Source organism: Diabrotica virgifera, chromosome 5 (assembly GCF_917563875.1).
Source record: "Diabrotica virgifera virgifera chromosome 5, PGI_DIABVI_V3a".
NCBI classification, from domain to species: Eukaryota; Metazoa; Arthropoda; class Insecta; order Coleoptera; family Chrysomelidae; genus Diabrotica; species Diabrotica virgifera.
This window is the reverse complement of record NC_065447.1, coordinates 179,965,755-179,990,280: the sequence shown is the minus strand read 5'-3', so window position 1 is coordinate 179,990,280 and position 24,526 is coordinate 179,965,755. Positions and strand designations below refer to the sequence as shown.

The following is a 24,526-nucleotide window of genomic DNA, read 5'->3' as shown; positions in this document are numbered from 1 at the left end:
TAATTTTTATTTACTACTTTCCAAAAATTTTTACTAAAACAATACTAAAAATAAAAAAAAAGTTAGATAACACACGGAATTGAACCAGGGACTTCTCGATCTCCGGTCGAACGGGCTACTACCGAGCCAAACTCCCTTTGCTTTGACAGCTTACAAGATTTCTCATACATACTGACAAATTTAATCGACCAAGTGAGGTATAAAATACTTTAAAATTTAAAGAAAATATACTTACTATTATCATTATCATATTATCATATTATCATATTATTTGCGCTGATACATACATATTTTGAAAGATTAGCAACGAACTACATACTATCTGTCTGCGGATGCGCCAGGCAAGTATAAAATTTCACCCTCGATCGTAAAGAAGTATAACTTCAAAAATATTTTTTTAATTTCTAATCGGATGTTAATTTTGCTAATAATATTAATAAAACATTTAAAAAAATCAATTTTTTTTATTTTGAAATACAGTTTAAGTAAATGAGTAAGACTATAAGATTGCTACAGATAGTATTATTTAATTTCATACATACAAGTATATTTATGGTTTTCCAATTTCCTTCAAACATGTATGTACTCAGCAAAATTAAAAAATGGAAAAGCGTCTTGCTCATATTTGACCGAATTATTGAAAGTATCTAAAAACGATTTGAACAAGACAAATCAAATCGTTTTATGGTGATATAAGCACTCTACATCCTTGAAATTTTGATACAATAAAAAATGATATACTTACCTTTGATCGGATTTAAATCATTTACTGAACAATTAAGAAAGTTTTATTCTACCATATCTGCGACTGCAATTAGAGAAGAACTCATGGATTTTGCTGATAAATGTATTGTATTAAAATAGGATTTTGCAAAATACTGAGATTATACAAGATGGAGATAATGATGAATATGTTCAGCCTAAAGAGTGTAAAGATTGTATAGCTTGCTGTTACGCTGTTTTGCATAAGTACAACTTATATCAGTGCGTGCTTATCCTTTAAATAGTATAATATAAAGCATTTATTAACTCTTTCAGTGACACAAGTATCTTGCGAAAAAAAGTTTCAACATTGAAATACATAAAAAATCGGTTAAGAACTACCTACTTTAACACAAGATCACTTTTATGCTAATGGCTGTAGAAAAAGAAGCTTTGTATGAGTTTAAAAAGATGAAATAATCGACGAATTTGCTCAAAAATATATTTTAATGCGGAAATTATTGATTGAGAGTTAAGTAACTATTTATAAAATAATTGCAAAAGAATATTTAGATTATTGCGTTGTATTAACATTTTAAATATTGTTAAAGTAAAGTATTTGCACTGTATTTGTATTTGTACTTTCTTGTATAATTGATTTACTAAAATGCAACTTAATACCTACATAATTGAAAAATTCTCAATTTTATTTTACTTGTACCTTAATTACATCAAATTCATATTATATTGATTTAGGTAATTATGGTTTCTGCCTTACTGCATACAATATTGTCATACATGTCAATTATTATTTGTAAGATTTATTATTCTTAAATGAAAAAATATAGCAAATTAAGAAAAAAAAATCATTGAATTCAAAGTTTTATGTTTGATTCAAAAATAATTTATATTTTTGTTTTTTTAAATACCGAATAAAACATCCTGATAATAGAAGGTAAAATGAGGATGGGAGGCCGCTTTTCTATAAAATCACCGGGCCTCTTGAAAAGTTCCAGCACGCCACTGCGTTGAAATGTGTAGTTAAATGTGAAAAAAAATTTAAATTAACAACAAAAACGTTAAACTTAGTTTTTTGCTCATAACTTAAAAACTTGTTTATTTAGGGATTTGACATCTACAGGTAACTTTTTCAGACAAAAACGATAGATCGAATGAGATATGGTAAATGAAAATCGGTTAATAAACAAAAAGTTATTACAAAATGGACGACAAAATCGCTGTTTTTGAATATTGTAAATAACAATTTTATTGTTGATTAAAATTTGTTTGAATGTATCTACTAAACTTGAGGATATTATGGTGTTTGAATGGTTTGCAAAAAATTGTCCAGATCTGTTAAATCGTTTTTGCGAAATTGAATTTGTTTTTAAAATTGTTTGAAAAACGAGCTAATTTCTGAGGCTGGTCCAGTTAATTTATCTGAATGGATTTCAATATTCTGGGGCCTGTTTCCTTCGTTAAGATGTATTCTAATAGTCTATGAAAAAAAATTGAAAAGTATTACATTTATGTACTCAAAATTATTTGTTAATAAATAGGCCTTTTTAAGCTTACAAACAATTACAATAACACAATGGAAATTAGATCAAATTAAATGGAAATAAAAAATACGGAAAGCAGATTAAAGTACAAAAGTTTTAAAGAGGCCTTGGCTTAAGCCCTTGGGGGCTGAGATGGTTCCTTTTTTAATCACTGGTACGTTAATTAACAACATTAAGAACTGAAATTAACCAATCTTTTATAAGAAAAGTCAAAGTTTTCAACAAAATTTTAAGCTATAAAAAATATTACAAATTGTTTAAACAGGAGTGTTATAAACAAAGAGTATTTTGCGTTCCGAGTAAAAAATAGTGGGCGTAGCCGAATGAGAATGAATTCGCGCGCTACTACACTAATAGTCGGAATAGGTGAAATTTGCTAATCATTTTAGGCACGATAAGAGCGTATAACTTAAATAGTAGAACCTAAAATAAAACGTACGAACACTGTGCCTCACTTTTTAGTGGCACATGCGTCGACAGTCGACAGTGGCGCATCAAAGTTTCCACTTATGGACGGAAAAAATAAATTAAAAGGTACCCTCCCTCACTAACAGAATTCATTTTTTTTTCATTTTTAAGTTCTATGTGATTAACAAATAAGACTCGTAATACTTAATACCGTAATTTTAACCCCTTCCCCATTCCCCCACCATGAAAAACAAAAAAAATGATCTGTCGATTTTTTTTAATTGGGATGCAATAAATTATTAAATTTCAAAAAAATCACGAGCGTAATTAAGGCTTTAACAAAATATGTCTATTTTTGTATGGATCTCTCCGTTAAGTGTACATAACCTAAAAAAAAAAAAATTTCTCAGAAAAAAAACTATATTTTTTGTGGGGATGGCTGCAGGTCTAATTTTTTTAAATATGACCTATGTATTTTATCAAGCACTACATTTTAAATTTTTTTCAGATTTTTTCGTAAGGTTCGCCACTTTCAAAAATCCAAAATACTGTTTGTTAGGGGTTTTTTGGGGTTTGAACATGTTTCTCGCATTCTAAGGGACTCAATTTACTTAAATTTTTATATAACCTATAAGAAACATTGATTTGATCTATTTTAAAGTCTATAAAATAGGGAAAATCCATCTAAAAAAAAACAGTTTTTCGGATTTTTTAAAGTACCTTACCAAAAATCTGATAAAAATTAGTAATATAGAGTGTTTCATAAAATACACAAGGTTAAAAAAATTGATGACTGGAGCCATCCCAAAAAAAATATACGTTATACGTGTTTTCCAAAAAAAATTAATTTAAGGTTATATACACTCAATTTAAGGGTCCATAAAAAATAGACATATTTTTTCAAAGCATTAATTGAGCGTGTACATTATTTTTAAATTTAAAAATTAATTGCATCCCACCTAAAAAAAAAATAAAAACCAAAAATAAAGTTTTTAATGTTGTTGGAAGGAGTGTAGGGTATTATTTTGAAAAATAACGCGCTTGGGCATTAAATTTAAATAACTAGTTAACTACTGTCAGGTTGACAAATAAAAATGAAGTAAAACTATGGTTACCACAATTACGTTACGACTATGCTGCTAAATGTACTTGTTTGAAAACTAATTAATTCAAAATTCATTCAAATTTTTTGCATATACACAAGAATTTAGTCGGACATTAAACGTTGAAGGCACCACGGGTATTATAGATAATAACACTTTCGGTCACCGTATATACACCATTGACCTCAAGCGTTATTATCCTTATTATAATACCCTTGGTACCTTAATAACTATAAATGGGATTTTTTACTTTTTCGCACTATTTTTTGGCACACTTTCATATAATCAAATATCCTTAACTTTCGCGTTGTCATGGTGATGCCATTTGAGCAATAAATTACAACAAAAATTTTGACGGTTTTGTGTTTTGAAAGAAGTTAGAATTTTTAAATGTCAATGTTCTAAAAATTGTAGAATAGAAATTAATTCCAGTGACGAACAGTTACAGTTTTTTTTTATTTTTTTATCGTAGATAAAATATTGTATGAAACTGTGTGTGAAGTACTTTTTGTTAACGTACGCGATATATAGCACTCGCTACCCTCGTGCTCTAAACATCGCGTGCGTTCGCAAAAAGCATACTTCACGAACTGTTTCATAAATAACTATTTCGTTCAGGGAATTTTGAGAGAGATAGTCTGCCGTTTATTTCCTTATTCCTCTTAGATAGTACTGGAGTATTATAAAAAAGAGTAAACTCCACATTTTTTTTAAAGCTTATTTTAGTTTTAAACTTTAAAGAGGTAAAATGGTGCATTTTAATTTTTTGCGTACATAAAACTTTGAACTTAATAAGTTAAAATTATTCATATTTGTTAATTAAAAACATGAAACAGAAACTAAACTTTTATTAAATGTATCTACTTTATACCACTTAATTCCACAAAATTCTAAAGTTACATTTCACATTTTTACGATGCGACGTGTTAAAAACTCCTAAAAGTATAGATATTTTTAGGTCACATACACGAGCCCTTTTACCACCTTTAACTGTGAATACTCAAATCCAACGATATCTCGCTGCTTTCACAGTTATAAAAAACTCAATAAAGTCTCTCCAATCTCCAAATCTAAGTATAAAATCCCACAGAAAATAAGATTTTTTTCTAGAAAAAGGAATTTTGTAACTTACAAATATATACATTAGATATACGTGACCTTTGTCTCCGTAGGCTGGAAATACATCGACATTTCTTCATTTCTCCGATTCCGTCGCGGGAAATTTACTGTAAGTCACTGGGTTTAATCGTGGATTTCATTCATTTTTTATTGATTTTTTTCTGTTTTAACAATACGTAGTTGAAATTATTTACTCTCAAACATGTAATATTTAATAATTATTGAGTCATGCCAAACAGTGTAAAGAGAAAAAAATTTCAGCAAAGACAGAACATGCAAAAAGCTTTACGATGTAGCATTTTTTAAACCCTTTGTTAATTGTTTTAATTGGCATCTTACAATTATTCGAAAGAGAAAAGCTTTAGAATTCCATCTCAAAATCGTCGATTTGAATAAACAAAATTATATTATTTATTTGCATGGAAAAATGCCGTTAGTAGAATCACAATTGGTTATTTACATTGACAAAAAATCCAAAAGAAGCTGAAGAATTTCATCTAAACTTTATCACTTTTATTTTTGAGAAACCTATTATGGTTTCCTTAATATCCGATTTTGGTCACAGCAGATAAAACATTTCCTGCTTATCGGAGTGGAGGTAAATTAGTGTTCGTAGTTCATTGATTTGTTCACTGTGAAGCAGTTCATCTAGGTATTATTTTTGTTAAATAAATCAAAGAAAAATTCAGAAAACAATTACAAAATTCACAGTTGCAAAGCTAAAATTTTCTTAACTTTAAAATTCACATTGTCAGTGAAGTGTTTTCGGGGATAATATAATGTTTGAACAAGAGTAGTTTTTTATTTTCTTTGTATATACTCAATGTAAAAATAAATACAACTAGATCACTATACGGTCAAGGTAAATTATGATTTCGCTAGTAATAACCACAGCTGGTATGCTTCTTTTCATGAGCATTTTTCAGTGCGTCAGAGATGATAGAAAAAAGGGTAAGTCCGTGATAATATACATTTTAGTGACATGACGTTTTAGTTAAATCTGACAGTTGTCACATTTTATTTGCAATTTGGCATAAAATCAAATCAATTTTGTTTATTGCATTTATAAAATGGTATTTTTTTGTGAGTTGTGTAGTCTTATAAATTGTACAGATTATATTCGTAGATATATTCTGTAATAAGTAAATAATTTTTTTTTTCGATTATAGCGCCATCTATTGACAACTAGAATCAATGTTATACAATGTCACCGACGAAATGTAATCTTCGACCTGCGTTTTTTTCTGTCACATGCAATTTAATGCCTTAGAAAGAAATCGAAAAACTGTGACGCACTGAAAAATCCTTATGAGAAAAACATAGGTAAACAATGTGAATTTGTGATTTTTTAATTCTTTCTTAAGGGAAAAGGCGCAAAATGTCGCCTGTAAAAAATTTCTAGTGTTTTAAATATAATCATTTTTTTTTCGAAATCTGAGAAAACTAATCAATATTTTTGAAAAATTTAAAAGCAGAATGAAAGATTAATATTGAGGGCTAAATATCGCTGAAAACTTCTATAATGTTTATTTTGATATGTTACAGGGGTGCCTATAAGAGAGAAAATCTAGTGTGATTTTCAATTGCAAATACTTCATTAAAAAAAAAACGTTTTATTTATTGTAAGGGACTTTGTGCCCTCGGTAATAATATAGTCTTTCATTCGGAGTTTAAATTTTTCAAAATTATTATTAGTTTACTCAGAATTCGAAAAAAATGAATACATTTAAAGCACATGGAAAATTTTGACAGACGACATTTTACGCCTTTCCCCTTAAGAGTGTAGGCGCAAAATTTCTTGCCAAAGCTTTTTAAATGAGTTCAGTTTTCGCGAATCAAGAAAAAAACGTGTTTTTTTGAATGAGATATTTGAAATTAAAAATCAAAGTAAATTTTCTCTCTTTTTACCTCTGTATTTATTGCTGTTTTCAGAATTCGAAAAAGTGAATGCATTTAAAAAGCATTGGTCCAAAATTTCGTGCCTACGCTCTTAAACCAATCCTCTAACATATACGATTACTTATTAGAGTACTATAGAATTAATTAGAGTTTAACAACAAAGAACAAGGTATGGTACAAAGGTCTTATGACCAAGTGCCAGAGATTAACGAGTCTCGTCTGAGTTAAGAAGAAGATATAGGATTCCGATTACATAAGTTAAGGTACCGCCCTTTTTATTTATCAACTTAATACAATAAAAGATTCATTGCTAATATTGATTTAACCCTAGAATTTATACGGGACCGTTTTTGCCAGACGTAAATACGGGACTATCGTAAATTTTACTACTCCATAGAAAAAGCCTATATTTTTTACTTTGAATTTTTTATTCATTATATAGAAAACAATTAAGATTCTTAGTATAAAAAAAAGCATAAAATTATGAAAAATACATATTTGGGTATTTTTAGAATAGTCCTGTCGCCAGGGGGGGGGGGTACAACGGCCTCCTTAATTCAGATGGACTTACCCAAGTTTTTTTTATGTGTTTTGACCCGCAGAACACGAATTTTTTGGGTAACAGTTGATCCGGATGTCGATAAGATTGTTATAAACAAAGAATGTTGTTCTGAAGCTATTTCCTTGTGGCATTTTTATGATTAATTATTTATATGGGAAATAAGCCACAATTAAAATGAAAAAAATAATTTTATTAACGTTTCGACGCCCAAATCGGGTGCCGTTGTCAAAATACAAAATATTATTAAAATAAACTAAAGTGTTGTTGCTAAGCAAAAAAATTCTTCTAATAATTTATTTAATCTCACTCATTTATATTGGCAATTCAGACATATATTATACATTTTAAAGTAGAAGACTTTAAAATGATATTGCCAATATTTATGAGTTGCGTTCCTGGGACGACTTACTGAAAGATAGTTCATTCGATTACATGAAATTAACCCCAACTCAAGAATATCCGTCATAAAAAATTATAGCATGTGATATGTCTTTAAAAAGACAACCAAATGCAACGACAGTAAAATTCTCGCGTTAGAGACCTCATAGTAAATCACAAGGGAAAACCAGGAAAAACCCTGTGATACTATCCCGACATCGTAAGTATTTGGTCTTACATTAATTTACTCTCAAAAAATAATACCAAATTCTGACTTGTAACATGTTTAAATTATAAATAATATTAATAATGCTAGATATATAAGTAATACTAAAATATAAAATATGTACTAGCTCGATATTATTGACTTACTAATCTTGGTATTTTCTTTCTATTGACTTCCTCTTTCAGTATGGGTAACCACATCCTACTGCATTCTACCGAGGAATTTGCGACACAATTGGTTTCATTTAGCATAATTAGAGCCGCTTCTTTGATTTTTCTCTTTTTATTATCTGATTCTTTCAGGACTATACTTGAATCTCTCCACTGAACTCTATGTTCATTATCCCATGCGTGTTGACATATTTGAGATCTCTCAAATTCTCTATTTTTAATATAAGATTGATGTTCATTTATTCTAACGTCTAATGGTCTTGATGTCTCACCTAAATAAAATTGTTCGCATTCACAAGGTATTTTATAAATGCAATTCTTTGTTCTTTCTTGATCATTGTTAGGTTTAGTTTTAGATAGAATAGATCTCAATGTGTTTGTTGTTTTGAATGTTGTTGAAATGTTGAATTTATTTCCTATTGTTTTAAGTTTCTCGGATAGTCCTTTTATATATGGTATTGATATTTTCCTCGTATTATTTCTGGTGAATGTTGTAGGATCCCGTTCTAAGTTGTTCTGTTGCATTCGATCCAATCTTGACAATTCCTTATTTATAAACGATAAAGGATAATCATTTTTTAATAAAACAGATGTTAACAATTGTTTTTCTGCTAAAAAGGAATTTTCGTTAGAACAAGTAATTTTGGCTCTATCATATAAGGATTTAATGATTCCCTTTTTAACGTTGATGTTGTGATTTGACTTGTAATTGAGATATCTGTTGGTGTGTGTTGGTTTTCTATACACTTGAGTCTCATATCCAATATCCTTCTTTGAGATCAAAACATCGAGGAAAGGTAGGCTGTTATTGTATTCCTTTTCCATTGTAAATTTTATTGTCTCTTCTTGATCGTTTATAATATTCAGGAACGTATCATATAAATAATTAATCATAGACAAAGAACTTGAGGAATTACATAACAGTGATTTGTCGCAAAACAAAACATCTTTTTGTATTTTTTGGGTCATTTTAAGCAAAAAATATTCCTACAAGTTATTTCGTAGAATGCATAGTTTTCGAGATAACCGCGGTTGAACTTTCAAAAAATCGAAAAATTGTAATTTTTGAACCCTAATAACTTTTGATTAAAAAATAAAGTAGCAATTCTGCTTACCGCATTTGAAAGTTTAAGTCAAATTATATCGGTTTTGATTATTTGCATTGCTAAAAATTTATTATTTTATTGTTAAACAAAGCTATAAACACCTAGTATGTGAGTGATGTTTTCTATGATTTCTCATTTAAAATCGAACGAGTAGGTAGAGTAGCTACAAGTGCAAGCGAGGCAATTTCTACGTAGCATGCGTTAAAACGTATGTATTAGGCACGGGAAACACTATGTGTTTATAGATTAGTTTAACAATAAAAAAATTCATTTTTAGCAATGCAAATAATCAAAACCGATATAATTTGACTTAAACTTTCAAATGCGGTAAGCAGAATTGCTAGGTACTTTATTTTTTAATCAAAAGTTATTCGGGTTTATAAATTGCACTTTTTCGATTTTTTGAAAGTTCAACCGCGGTTATTTCGAAAACTATGCATTCTACGAAAAAACTTGTAGGAATATTTTTTACTTAAAATGACCCAAAAAATACAAAAAGATGTTTTGTTTTGCGAGAAATCGCTGTTATGTAATTCCTCAAGTTCTTTGTCTATAACAATCTTATCGACATCCGGATCAACTGTTACCCAAAAAATTCGTATTCTACGGGTCAAAATATATAAAAAAAACTTGGGTAAGTCCATCTGAATTAAGGAGGCCGTTGTACCCCCCCTGGCGACAGGACTAGAACATAGGGTACAAATATCTCCTCGGTGTTCTCCGCAATTTGGCTTCTTACTCCTTGCAATAGTTGGTCGTCATGCGCCTTTTTTTGCTTGGACAGTAATGACAAGTCTTCCTCTTCTTTTCCTGTGCTATATTCACATCATTTTATTTAGTTATATTGAAGATATCAGCTATGTCTTGGCAAATACTTCGACGTAAACTTGCAGTGTTGTATCTGGTTAGGTACTGGACTGTTACATTCCGCTTGGATAAGGCAAACAGGAGAAACAGACGAATTGTTTTCTGCATCAGTCTCGCTATCGGAGTCAGACAATATCAGCTTCCAAATTGTCCTCCTCCCAGTCACTACTCTTCATCAAACATCACTCTTCATCAAACATCACACATCTTCAAACGGGTCTGGATCACTCTCTTCCCCATTCATAATACGTGCCGCTTCCTCTTCCAGTTGTTTTGCGGACAAAAACTTTGTATTTGACATCCTAATAAGAGAAACGCAAATAGTATATTATGTAATGAGAACGAAAAAACAATTTAACTTAATTTTTTGTTACTAAAACACCCAAAATCAAAATACAAACAGTAAGAACCAGCTGATTTCTTATATGACGTAAACACGGGACTTTCGTAAAAATTACGAACCAAGCGACGAAAAATGGTGTTAGAATTGGAAATTATCACAACCGTCTTCTACACTATCAAGCTCGACACTAATCAGGAAGAGGAAGGTACTTAATTGGAGAAATCGTTAAAATAAACGAGAGTGTGCGAAAATGCCCGATGTATTATGAGCGTCGTCAAAGGCTATAACGGGATAAGATGGTCAAAAATGCCCCCTCACCGATCAGCCCCGCTACTTATGTTTTCAATAAAGGATATCAAATTATGCCCTCATGCAAATTATTAGCTTCCCAAAGGTCCTAGAACGTCTTAAATCAAGAAAAGAAGAATTTTTAGGTTTTATTTTTTTGTGAGCGCAATTTTACTTGAAAAAAGCTGAAAAAACTCAAGAGGTTGTATCTTTTGAATACAAAACAATCTGATTTTTTTCAGATTTTTGTAATGAAAAATGAGCCCAGGAAAAATTTTTGAAATTGTCAAAAAAATTTTAGGTTATGATAATATGATTTGGCCAACTTTTAAATAGTATTTTTTGTGTACTTTTTGCCGTTCTTTTGAATGGCAAAGGCAGAACTTTTAATACCTGAGCGGAAAGAACAAAAAAATCGAGGAAACCGTTTTTGGCTGTCTCGAGATGCATCTCATGACAGCCAATTTTAGGATTTAGGATCCTGACTACAACAACCCTAGTTGAAATGTTCCCATGGGTACGAAAAAAAAAAGTTCCCATGGGCATATTTGGGCCACCCATGAGTACATGCCCATGAGCACATCCCCAAGGGAATGTACCCATGGGTAAATACCACTAGCAACATACTCATGGATATATCCTCAAGCAGGAATCCTTGTATACTTACATAAAGAACAACGTACCTATCAAGAATATCATGGTCGTTCCATAAACTGCAGTTATGAACGCATGATTGAAAAAAATATTATGTACCACGCTAAATGTTACACTCGTAGGGGAGCAAAATCTGATGATACTATTGTGAAGCTTTCAGATCATTCGTATGGTGTAATTGAGAAAATATTTAAATTTGATCATATAGTGGTTTTGTTACGTGAAATTAACATAGATGTTAACAGGTATATCGTAGAGCATAGACTAGGCGCAAAAGCAGCACATATTAAGGTATGTGTTAATGTTGTCTACAATTTAGGACTAAAACTAATTAATGCATCTGAAATTTGTACTAAATGTGTTTTAATAGCATATGGTGAAAGCACATATTTAGCAGAATTTCCAAATATGTTTGAAAAAGATTAGTTTGTTTGTATAGGAAAATTAGATTTGAGATGGCTTTATCATAGGCAGGAAGTGCTCACTTCACTCATCATAAGAACATTTCACTCCCTAAAATCTTAAAGGTCAGTAATGGTCAGATTATTATGGTTATATAAAAATGATAATATGCACTAAGTATACTTATAATATGGAACCTTTACAATAATTTTAAAATGTCCATATAAATTTTTTTCACTTCTACAATTTAATATCTAATAGGTACCTATTATATCTAGATTTTAAAAATGAAAAATCTGTAAATATAAATTTTATGAATAGGTCACAGCAGTGTCGTTACAATTTAATAATTTAAGTGTCTTTTTTCTGTTTTCATCTTCTCTTTTCTTGTATATATAAATATTTTTTTAGATAGATATACTGTATAAATATTTTTTAAATATATGTTTTTAAAAATTCACTTGTGTTTAATTTATTTTATTTAAATAATATTGAAGAAAAAACACTAGTTGTACCTTCTTTCACATTTTACAATAACTTGTAGCAGTTCACATTGCAAGTGGGAACATACCTAATTTTGGTAAGGTCTTAAGTTTACGTACCCATTTTAAAATGGGTACGTTCCCATTGCCAGTGGGAACGTACCCAATTTAAAATAGATACTTAACCTTGTGACCATGGTTGTTCACACGTTCACATGGGTAGTTCCCAATAAGGATGGGTACGTTCCCAGTAATATTGGGTACGTACCCACCGTGAACATGGGTACATTTGGGAACTTTTCAACTAGGGAACTGAAAAAAAAACTAGAAGCGTAAATTTTGTCATAAAATTTAGTATGTGGGGATTATAATAATATTTGGAACAACTTTTCCAAATAACTTTTTCGACATCTCTAAGGCGAAGCAAATCGAATCACATATCCAAAATTCATCCTGTTTGTGGATTCGCAGTAGGCGGCGTTTAAAGTTAAAACTTAAAGTTAAGTTGACTATTGTAAAAAATTCTGAAATATCACCCTGTATGACTGTGCAAAATTTCATATCTTTATATATTTTGATAGCCGAAACATAGGGGTGTCTTCATCTTAAATGCGACACACTGTATCTTATCAATGGCACCTATGTACGCATTTGATCCCGCTTGGCGGCGCTAGTGTAGTTGGAGGTCAGCGTTTTGACAATTCGTGAAGTTTTTATATGGTGTTTTTGATTACGATTTAACAAATAATAAATTATGGCGGAAAATACAGATCTTGGGCTAATTGTGTGTTGAAAAACGAATTGAGGAGAAGGAATGCGAGAACTACTGGAAAAAACGAGCTCTTATCGAATGATAAACTATATTAATCATCGTCTCAATGTTTGATTTCTATAGCTCAAAGGGTATAGATCTGAGGGTATTTATTTGGTATTGACTCACTCCCCCCACGAGTCTAGTGTGTATAATACAAAAAAAATTATATTTGAAATAATAATATAGCAAAATATGAAATAATAATTTGAAATAATTCTAAAGTTCTCAATATTTTTTAGTAACTAAAACATAACCTGACCAAACCTAACCTAGCGTCATCGAAAATAATATAAACAAGTTAATAACTGAAAATTTACGTGGCATATTACATTTAAAATATGCTTTAAAATGACTTTGATCAAACCTAACCTAATCAAAAATAATATAAACAAGTTACTGACTGAAAATTAAAGTGACCTTCTTCTTCAAGTGCCGTCTCCTAATCGGAGGTTGGATATCATCATCACTATCTTTACTCTATCCACCGCTGCTCTAAAGAGTTCTATAGAACTGCATCTAAACCAGTCCCTTAAATTCTTTAACCATGACACTCTCCTTCTTCCTATACTCCTTCCGCCTCTTATCTTTCCCTGTATTATCAGTCTTAGCATTTCATATCGCGGTCCCCTCATTACGTGTCCCAGATATTGTAACTTTCTTATTTTTATTGTGTTTATTATTTCGCATTCTTTACCCATTTCTCGCAGTACTTCCGTGTTCGTTTTCCTCTGTGTCCATGCTATTCTAAGCATTCTTCTGTAACACCACATTTCAAATGACTGTAGCTTATTTATGTGTTCTTGCTTTAATGTCCAGCTTTCAAGTCCATATTGTAGTATCGAGAACACGTAGCATCTCAAAGCTCTTGCTCTCAGTTCTAAGCTAAGGTCTTTGTTAAGTTCTAAGCTAAGTGCGCTCAGCATTATTTTTTGTGTTTATCTCATTTGAAAAAGTGATATTTTCAAAATATGGCCGCCATGACAGTTGCGCATTTGGGTTAAATTTGGTTTAAGCATGGGTTGAGCGCAGTTGATTCTGCAATGTTGCCTTATTAAAAAAAAAATTATAATTCCTTATAGAAATATAGAATGTGTTAATTTAATTAAGTATAATTATTTGGGTGTTTGTCTAGGTGAAAGGCGACCTTAAATTCAAGGTGAAATTAGAAAAAATTAGGGTTAGTTTGATCAGGTTTTAGTCATTAAAGAATATTTAAATGGTACTAGGTCACTTTAATTTTCAGTCAGTAACTTGTTTATATTATTTTTGATTAGGTTAGGTTTGATCAGAGTCATTTTAAAGCATATTTTAAATGTAATATGTCACGTAAATTTTCAGTTATTAACTTGTTTATATTATTTTCGATGACGCTAGGTTAGGTTTGGTCAGGTTATGTTTTAGTCACTAAAAAATATTGAGAACTTTAGAATTATTTCAAATTATTATTTCATATTTTGCTATATTATTATTTCAAATATAATTTTTTTTATATTGTCACTTCATAAAATACGATTGTAGATGTGGCGACAGTGTGAATGTATATAAAATTGCATTTATCTTAATCCATGCGTTTATAATAAATTTTGATCTGAATTTTATAGTGAAGTATTCTATTTTTTACAGTCGAATCTAGGGGCAACACGTAATCTGTTTCAACAAATTTTTTATTGCAGATACGTGCATTTATTTTCAGCACATATTTATTGCTTCTTATTGCTACAATCCACTTTTTTCTCATTAGAATATCTTTGGAAAACCTGTGTCCTGATGTTCTTGATGAGCACAAATGCATAGCACAACATTGAGGGATTTTATCCTCTTAAGTTTAATTCACACAGCGAAACAAATATGCAATATTTAGTTAGAAATAGATTGATTTGAAGTGTTGACGTAAGTTGAGGTGACCTCCAACTACACGAGCGCCACCTACGTTGATCTTTTCAGATTAGCTGCCATTTGATAATTTATTGCAACTAATATAGTCGTATTTTTTATACAATCAAAATACTCACTAATTCACTAATTTTATCATAAAAAGTTCAAATTGATTGCATTGAAGTATTGACCAATTAATGTGTAATAATATAATATAATATACAGAGTGAGTTTTATGTATGAAAACCCTCAGTTATCTCGGAAACGGCTTGCACAATTTTTATAGATTGTGGTGAGTAGGAGTTTTCTAATGTGACCGATATTAACTTTCTTATTTCAAATGGAACAATCCTGTATATTTTTTGCGTTTTGAAGCCCTTAAGAAATAGTTTATAATTTTCCATGTTATTCCATATATCTAAAGGCCATAATTTTTGAGTTATTGCTACATTTAACTTTTTAAACAAATTATAAAAATCAATTTTTTCGGCCCGAGTAGACATTATTTTGCGTTCTTTGTTCCCATTGGAAACAAAAAAGTTCTCTTATAATTTTTCTCTAAAATTAATCGTTTTCAAGTTATAAATAATTTAAAACTGAAGATAAATCGAATAATGACGATTTTCAAAGTTAAAAAACACAAATCAAAAATATTATTTTTGAAACTGCAAAGTACAGAAATTCAAGCTAAATCCTTATTTCAGCAGATAACAGTAAGTAATTTGAGCTGGTTTCATTCTAAAATATTGTTTTTTAGTTGTTAACCCGCGAGTAGTCGCGCAGTGAGATAGAATCTCAATTTTTATCCTTTTTCGCGATAACTTCATGAAACATTTTGCAATTTTGAAAAAATTTCGTAAGTGCCTCGAGGAAAGGTGTAGTAATGCGTAGGATTTTTTTTCTTCTTCTTTTTGTGGAATTTATGGCTTTGTGGAGAGCCAATTAGCTTTAACCCGCGAGTAGTCGCGCCGTTAAATAGAATTTCACATTTCGTCCTTTTTCGTAATACAGTAAAACCTGTCAGTAACGGCCACTAAAAATAAAAGAACTATTGGCCGATATAGAAAGGTGACCATATAGAAAGGTGGCCGCTATTTCCAGTTTTTGTAGTCTAGGTACATATAATTGGTTTGGGATATTTTTAAACTGGCCGTTAGGACAGATGGCCGATGTTGGCAGGTGGCCGTTAACACAGGTTTTACTGTACAGTAAAATTTGTCAGTAACGGCCACTAAAAATGAAAGAACTATTGGCCGATATAGAAAGGTGGATGGTATTGCCAGTTTTTGTAGTCTACATATAATTGGTTTGGGAAATTTTTAAACTGGCCGTTAGGACAGGTGGCCGATGTTAGCAAGTGGCCGTTAACACAGGTTTTTTTAATAAAATTGTTAGAAATATATATTTTCAATGTAAAAAGTAGATAAAAATAGTACAAAATAAAAATTTGTTTTAAATTCGTATTTTGAGATAGAATCTCACACGCGACTATCGACGTTACAGAAGTGAGCGCGACTACTCCCGGGTTAATGCATCCCGATCGCCCGTCCTCTCATATGCGCTTCATTAACATTTATTAAAAAGCAATGCTTTAGAATTAAACGCGCCAAAAAATTTTATAGCGAGCCCCTGGAAGAAGGGTTTAGCTCGAATTTGGGTACTCCGCAGTTTCAAAAATAATATTTTTTATTTGTGTATTTGAACCTTGAAAATCGTCATTATTCAATTTTTTTCAGTTTTAAATCGTTTATAACTCGAAAACGATTAACTTAAGAGAAAAATTACAAAAGACCTTTTTTGTTCCCAATGATCCAAAGAACGTAAAATAATGTCTACACGGGCCGAAAAAATTGATTTTTATAATTTAGGTACGTTTAGGTATAGGAAATATAACATGAAAAATAATCAGTATATCTTAAGGACTTCGAAACGCAAAAATATACAGAGTGTTCCATTTGAAATAAGAAAGTTCATTAGATTTCCAGAAAAACGGAAAAGTAAGTAAGTAAGTAAGTAAGTAAGTAAGTAAGGTATGCTTTATTGTCAAAAAATGTTCCAATTTGTGGACAAAGCTTATACAAAATAAAAAAATACAATAAAAAACAAAAAATAATAAAAAACTACAAACAAAACAAAAACAGAAAGAAAATCTGACAACAATGTAATTACCACTGTAATATCGGCTGCATTAGAAAACCCCTACCCACCAAAACCTATAAATATCGTGCAAGCCGTTTCCTAGATACTTGAGAGTTTCTATACATAAAACTCACTCTATTATAATAATATTATATTAATAAGCATTAATTGGTAATACTTCAATGCAATTAATTTGAACTTTATCTGATAAAATTAGTGAACTAGTCAATTGTGATTGTTTATTTTGAATCTATAAAAAATACGACTATATTAGTTGCAATAAATTATCAAACTGACAAGATACAGTGTGTCACATTTAAGAAGAAGACACCGATATGTTTCGGCTATCAAAATATATACAGATTTAAAACTTTGCACAGTCATACAGGGTGATGGTTCACAATTTTTAAAATAGTCAACTGAACTTTAAATTTTAAACGCGGCCTACTGCGAATCCCAAAACAGGGTGAATTTTCGATATGCGATTCGATTTGGTTCGCGCTAGAGATATCGGAAAAACTTTGGAAAAGTTGTTCCAAATATTATTATAACCGTGCATATCAAATTTTATGACAAAATTCACACTTTAAGTTTTTTTCCAGTTGTTGTAGTCAGGATCCTAAATCCTAAAAATGGCTGTCCCGAGATGCATCTCGAGACAGCCAAAAACAGTTTTTTCGATTTTTTCGTTATTTCCGCTCAGATTTTAAAAATTCTACCTCTGCCATTCAAAAGAACGGCAAAAAGTACACAAGAAAATACTATTTAAAAGTTGGCCAAATCATATTATCATAACCTAAAAATTTTTTAAAAATTTCAAAAATTTTTCCTGGGCTCGTTTTTCATTACAAAAATCTGAAAAAATCAGGTAATTTTGAATTCAAAAGATACAACCTCATGAATTTTTTCAGATTTTTTAAAGTAAAATTGCGCTCACAAAAAAATAAAACCTAAAAATTATTCTTTTCTCGATATAAGACGTTCTAGGACGTCTGGGAAGCTAAAAATTTGCATGAGGGCATAATTTGATATCCTTTATTGAAAACATAAGAAGCGGGGCTGATCGCTGCGGGGGCATTTTGACCATCTTATCCCGCTATAGCCTTTACGAATGTCCCGTATTCTAGGGCTAAACGAAAGTCCTTTTTGGAATAATATGTTTTATTAAATATTTCTAACACAGACCCCCAAAATAATTTTCTCGTATAAGTGGTTCCCACACTGTGTATACTATGTATTCGCCTAACTAAATACACCTTACAAAAAATTTTAATCCGTAGTATAAAATGAAATGACATTTTCTTGTTTGTGGTTGGCTCAGGATATTATTTTGTTTACCTTGTTCCTCCTTTGTTGTCTCAGGTTTTTCGTTCAGTTTCAATTTTTCATGATGTCGAGTATTCCGTGCTTTAGTCATCGATTTAATTTGCATTTTTACGTCTTGAAATCCCCTGCAATTATTGTTCGGATGGGATTCATTAAGTTTCTCGAAAACGAGTTTATAAAATGAAGATAATTTTTAAGCGACAGAAAATTTGTCGTAGAAAACACTTCGGCAATAAGGTGAGGATTGTCTTGAGGTCATCGTCTGTGATTCTATGGGACCTTCTTTCTTTTTGAAATTGGGGACACTCAAGTAGGATATGTTTAACAGTCAGTGGGTCGAAGCAGTTGGAGCAGATTGGTGGTGGTTCTTTTGTGATTAAGTATTTGTGTGTTAAGGCAGTATGGCCAATTCTTAGACGGTTAATAATGACTTGGTTTCTTCTGTTGGAGGGATTATCCAGGACAACATCTAGTTTTGGGTGGATTTCATTTAATTTGTTACATAATTTTCCCCAGTGATTTTGCCATGTATTAGTACAGTGGACCTTGACCAGAATCTTCAGGTCGGTATAAGGATATGTTTTCAACTTAGCTGTATGGTTTGAGGTTATTCGACTTTTGTTTGCCAATTCCTCTGCTTTTTCATTTCCATATATACCTGCATGTGAAGGTACCCAGATAAAAGCCACTTCCTTTCCTAATGATCGAAGTGTTTCTAGTTCATTTTTTATTCTTTGCATAATAGGGTTTTTGGTATACATTTGTTTCAGCCCTAATAATGCATTTAATGAGTCTGTTATGATAATGCATTTCATCGTTTTACTCTTCTTGAAAAAGATTAGGGCTTCCAGAATAGCTGTAGTCTCGCCTGTAAGAATACTGCAATGTGTAGGTATTGATATGCTGTAAGAATTTTCACTAGAGTAGTAGGCAGCAGCTTGACCATTTGGAGTTTTAGAAGCGTCGGTAAATATTTGCAAATACTTAGGATAGTGGTCTAGAATTTCCATAAATAGATGTTTAATTATTGTGGGATTTGTAGTTAATTTTGGATACTTAGTTAGTGTTAAGTCAATAGTTAATGGGAGGTTTGTCCATGGGGGACGAAATATTTATTTAGGTATATATATGCTTATAACAAGCCCTATATTTTATAAGAATGCTCTATATTTAAATTACAAAAATGCACTACAAATAAACAAACTAAGACACGTTTAATGTTACGAGAAGCACTCCCGAATACATGTCTTACGATGTATAAACTTTGTAAATCATGATTTGAAATTGGCAATGCATATAGGTCATTCCATTTCAAACCACTCAATTTTGGAGCAAAAAAAATTTTGGATCTCCGATTTGTCTGAAAATTGGTATATAGCTTCTGCGGGACGTAAAAATAAGATATTTAAGGTCAAAAAATCGTCTTCTTCTTTTTTTCTCAAAATGTTATTTTATGCGATTTTACAGTGATTTGGTGTTTATTTATACAAATTTGCATTTTCTATCGTAAAGTATCAATGAAAAACATAATATTTTAATAGAAGGGACTCAAAAATGTCATTATATGGCATTATAACAAGCTACTTTGATTCAAAACAAGCTTTTGATCAAATTTAATAGTGTAGAAAACGTTAAAATACCGTTTTTTACATTTTTCTCCATTCCCAAAATACATCATAATCGATTTGGCTGAAAATTCCACACCTGTAATGTTGAACCAATCAAAATACGTTATTTTGACAGATCACCATGGCAACGGAGGTATTTTATCGGAAATTTTTTGCTCGTGGGGTACCCAACAGCGAATTATAGTGGAAATTTTTTGACGTTTACAATAACAGAACATTTTTGACAGACTGGTTTTTATTTGTTTACATAATTTAGTTTTGATTCATTTTCTATCACTTGTAGTTACTCAAAACTTATGTAAAATTGAAGAATATACTATTTTCTATCTTGAAATGGTATTCCCATGCAACTACAATGAGTAGCAATTACGAATTTGAAAGCCTAAATAATTGCTGATAAAGCTATGGCGCGCTATTAATCTGTTCATGCAGCTTTGGTTTTTCAAATGCAAATTTGGTGTGGAATTTTCATATCGAATACCACGCGAAGTCAAATTAATATCCGGAAATTTTTTTTTGATCATGAATATTTTTAGAAAATTTCCGGAAATAATTTGACCTCTAGTGGTATTACTCGTGAAAATTTTCCCACAGATAGACAAAACATAGGACTTTATGTGGTGAGAAGGATTTGAATTATATTACAATACCAAAAAAGTTACATGCAATATTATAGTCAAAAATATAGGCGTCTACTGTAAGTACAATTAACTCGAAAATATCGACCTCACGACAAAAATTGCTAAAAAGAAATTGTAATAATTATAAATACGATTTATTTGGAACAATTTCAGTTCCTACCATTTTTGTCGAAAAGTTAAAAATGGCGGAGATATTGAGCAAAACAGGTTCTCCTTTAAAATCAAGATGGCGGCTAACGTAACGGAGGAATTCATTCGTAATTTTAAATTTAGGCTACTGTTGACTCATCTAAAGATCAGAAAAATAAAATTTTGGGCAGCTCGGCACTCAATTTCAAATGCTATCCCGACTGGACTAATATATACTTTTGAGTCTGATATTACTCCATGTAACTTTTTTGGTATTGTAATATAATTTAAATCCTTCTAACCACTTAAAGTCCTATCTTTTGGCTATCTGTGGGAAAATTTTCAGCCATATCGATGATGATGTATTTTGTGAATGGAGGAAAAAGTAAAAAATGGTATTTTAACGTTTTTTACACTATAAAATTTGATAAAAAACTTGTTTTGATTCAAAATAACTTGTTATAATGCTATATAATGACATTTTTGAGTCCTTTCTATTAAAATATTATGTTTTTCATTGATACTTTACGACAGAAAATGCAAATTTGTTTAAATAAACACGAAATCACTGTAAAATCGCATAAAATAACATTTTGAGAAAAAAAGAAGAAGATTTTTTGACCTTAAATATCTTATTTTTACGTCCCGCAGAAGCTGTATACCAATTTTCAGACAAATCGGAGATCCAAAATTTTTTGCCTGAGTGATTTGACATGGAATGTACCATATACATTGTAAATCATGATTTGGAAGTGCTCCCTGTAATATTCAAAATGTTTTGATAAGGCACAATATAGGCATAAAATATCAAATAATATAGGCATAAGGTAAGGCGTCTTCTTCTAATGGCGTTAAAACCCTTTGTGAGTCTTGCCTGCTTAACAATTTTTTCCATTCTTCCTCTCCGATACTTTCCTTCGCCACTGTCTGGTGTTCATGGTTTCAATATCCCCCTCTACGTCGTCTATCCATCTTTTACGGGGCCTCCCTATTGTTCTATTTCCTTGGGGCTTCCTTCTCTGGATTACTTTCACAGCTCGATTATCTTATATCTTTGATATTATATCCAGATATGATCTTATATCTGGATATTAGTCTTTGCGACTTTACAAATTGAACAACATCTGAGCTCTGCATTAGCTCATCCACCACGTGGTTCATTTTAATTCTCCACGAACCATCGCCGCAATGTTTTGGACCAAATATATCGATGCTGTCAAGCCAAAACGGCATAAACGAGATTAACTTGATTTTTCAGGAAACACAAAAAACTGATTATTTTTATTTTTACCAATTCTGCTTATCTGCAAACTGACTCAAAAAAATTGGTGATTTTTTTCTCAAATTTTAATATTTTGTAAACAATAAAGTGGCTGAAAATACTATGTGAAATAAATTAAAAACTAGAAAATGGCGCTTATGTCCAATCAAGAAAGAACATTGGTGAATATGCCAAACTTACCTCTGGCGTTTGCGTCGATCGCATTGTTGTAAGGTTAGCCAAAATGGCGCTTAAGATGGCATATTATGCCATTAATGAAAAAAAAAACGAAAATTAAAAATTGTCGTTTATGCCAACAAGAAAAATTATCAAATTACGAAGATCTTTGATGGGTTTTATTTTTTATTAATCAAAAATACATTCTAAGTTAAAAAAAGCCCTAAATTCTTTAAACATGTTTTTGGTGCTAGGATGAAATACTTTAAAGTAAATAATACTCAAATAGAAGAGTTATACAAAAATTGGTATAAAAATAAAACTCAAAAAATACTTTCAAAAAACAACAACTTAAAAACTAAGAAAACACAAAAATCAGAGGTACATAAAAATAGTTATTTTTTAATTTCTAAAACAAATAACAAAATAATTATTCACAAAAATAACATAAGATTTACTTCTTTTATATAGTTCAAAATAAAAGTTAGTAAAAAAACAGAAAAATAACAGAAAAATATTTAACGACTTTTAACTTTTAAACAATTTAAAAAAAAAATTCACTCCGTTTCATCTTCTACATCTGTTTCATCCAGTTGATCTGGAACTATGTTGTTCATTTTAAGAGATAAATATTCTGCATGATACTCTGGTTTAATAATTCTGTTGCTAAGTTGAAACATGATGTGAGATCGTGACTAAGTATTTCTTCTTCTGCTGCAACGTCTGGTGGTTGTCATTGCTAAAAGCTTCTGCAATATTGGCATTATAAATGTCATAAACCTCTAAGGGGAATATAGGGGAATTATTGCCAGTCTGTATATCATTTTGTGCTACTTCGGTATATGGCTTATTTTCATTTAGTAAGACCATTATTTTTTACTTCTGCTATTCATGTGCAACAAAAATATGGCATAAACGCCAAAAATCGATCGCCATTTTTAGCTATATAAAATTGATTGGAAATATATATGCTGTAGTACAAAAATAATTGTTCATCACACTAGTACAAAGTTACAATAAAAAATTTTAAAATAAACTTTTTATTTGCGCAATTTTTAAAAAAGAAACCTGCATAAGAATACAATTGAGGAATGGCGCTTGTGTCAACCACGATGTAAATATTTGGTTTTGGCATAAACGCCTCATAGTTTTTAAAGAAATTCGGGGTGTTTACGCTTCAAAAATCAATAAAAATTGAAAATATTGCAGAGGTAAGTAATATCATGTTACTTATCCATAAAAATTGTAAAAATACATACCTTTAACTATTATTACTGGACGGAACTGTACACAATGATAATCTTACGGGCACTGGCGGTTGTGTCAATCGGTGTTCACGTCGACCTTCACGTGCGTGACTAGACTGGCGTTTATAAAAACTTTAAACCAATATTACACCTATTTCACTTTGTTTTCGGTTATGTCGCTGTGACTGTCTGGTGCGGAAATTAAAATCCTATTTTTTCGTGCATCTACCTCAAAACTGGTCATTTTGGCGTTTATGCCGTTTTGGCTTGGCAGCGTCGATATTCCTTAGAATTTTGCGCTCAAATATTCTCAGTTGATTTTCCTCAGTAGTTGAGAGGGTCCACGTTTCATATTCATATGTGACCCCCGCTCTAACGACTGTTTTGTAGATTCTAAGCTTAGGCTCATGATTCAATAGCTTACATTTCATTAAGTCTTTGTATGCTTAAAAGCACTTATTACCGCTAAGAATCCGTGCTTGTATTTGTTCACTGGTGTAGTTGCCATTTATTATTGAGACCAGGTAGGGAAAATTGCAGGCATGTTCGTAGGTATGGTTGTCTACGTTCAGATCCTCATGTTGATTCTACTTTGTGCTCTCCATATATTTTGTTTAATATACTCTCATTTATATACAGACCAAACGTAGCAGTATTCTGTTTCAGCTTTATAGCTTTTTCGCTTAACCTGCCGATGACCAACCTTTTTTTTTTGTTACACGGATGACCAACAGGGGTAAAAAATGACCCCAAGTCAAAAATGACAATTGACGAAAGAAATAAGTTGTTTTAAGAAATAAAATAATGTATTTGTAATTTTAATATTAGCATTGTATCAATAAATGATAAATAAACATTAGTAAATAGTCTGTGGCAAATAGACTTTGTCTGATACCAAACACACACACACACACACACACACACACACACACACACACACACACACACACACACACACACACACCACACACACACACACACACACACACACACACACACACACACACACACACACACA

At 31.0% G+C, this 24,526-nt stretch overlaps 1 protein-coding gene across 1 annotated transcript in view; it reads left to right on the top strand.

The window, feature by feature from the left end:
- The window catches only part of LOC114330947 (sphingomyelinase phosphodiesterase C), a 641,516-nt gene that overhangs the window by 527,400 nt on the left and 89,590 nt on the right, over nucleotides 1-24,526 (top strand). The window lies entirely within an intron of this gene.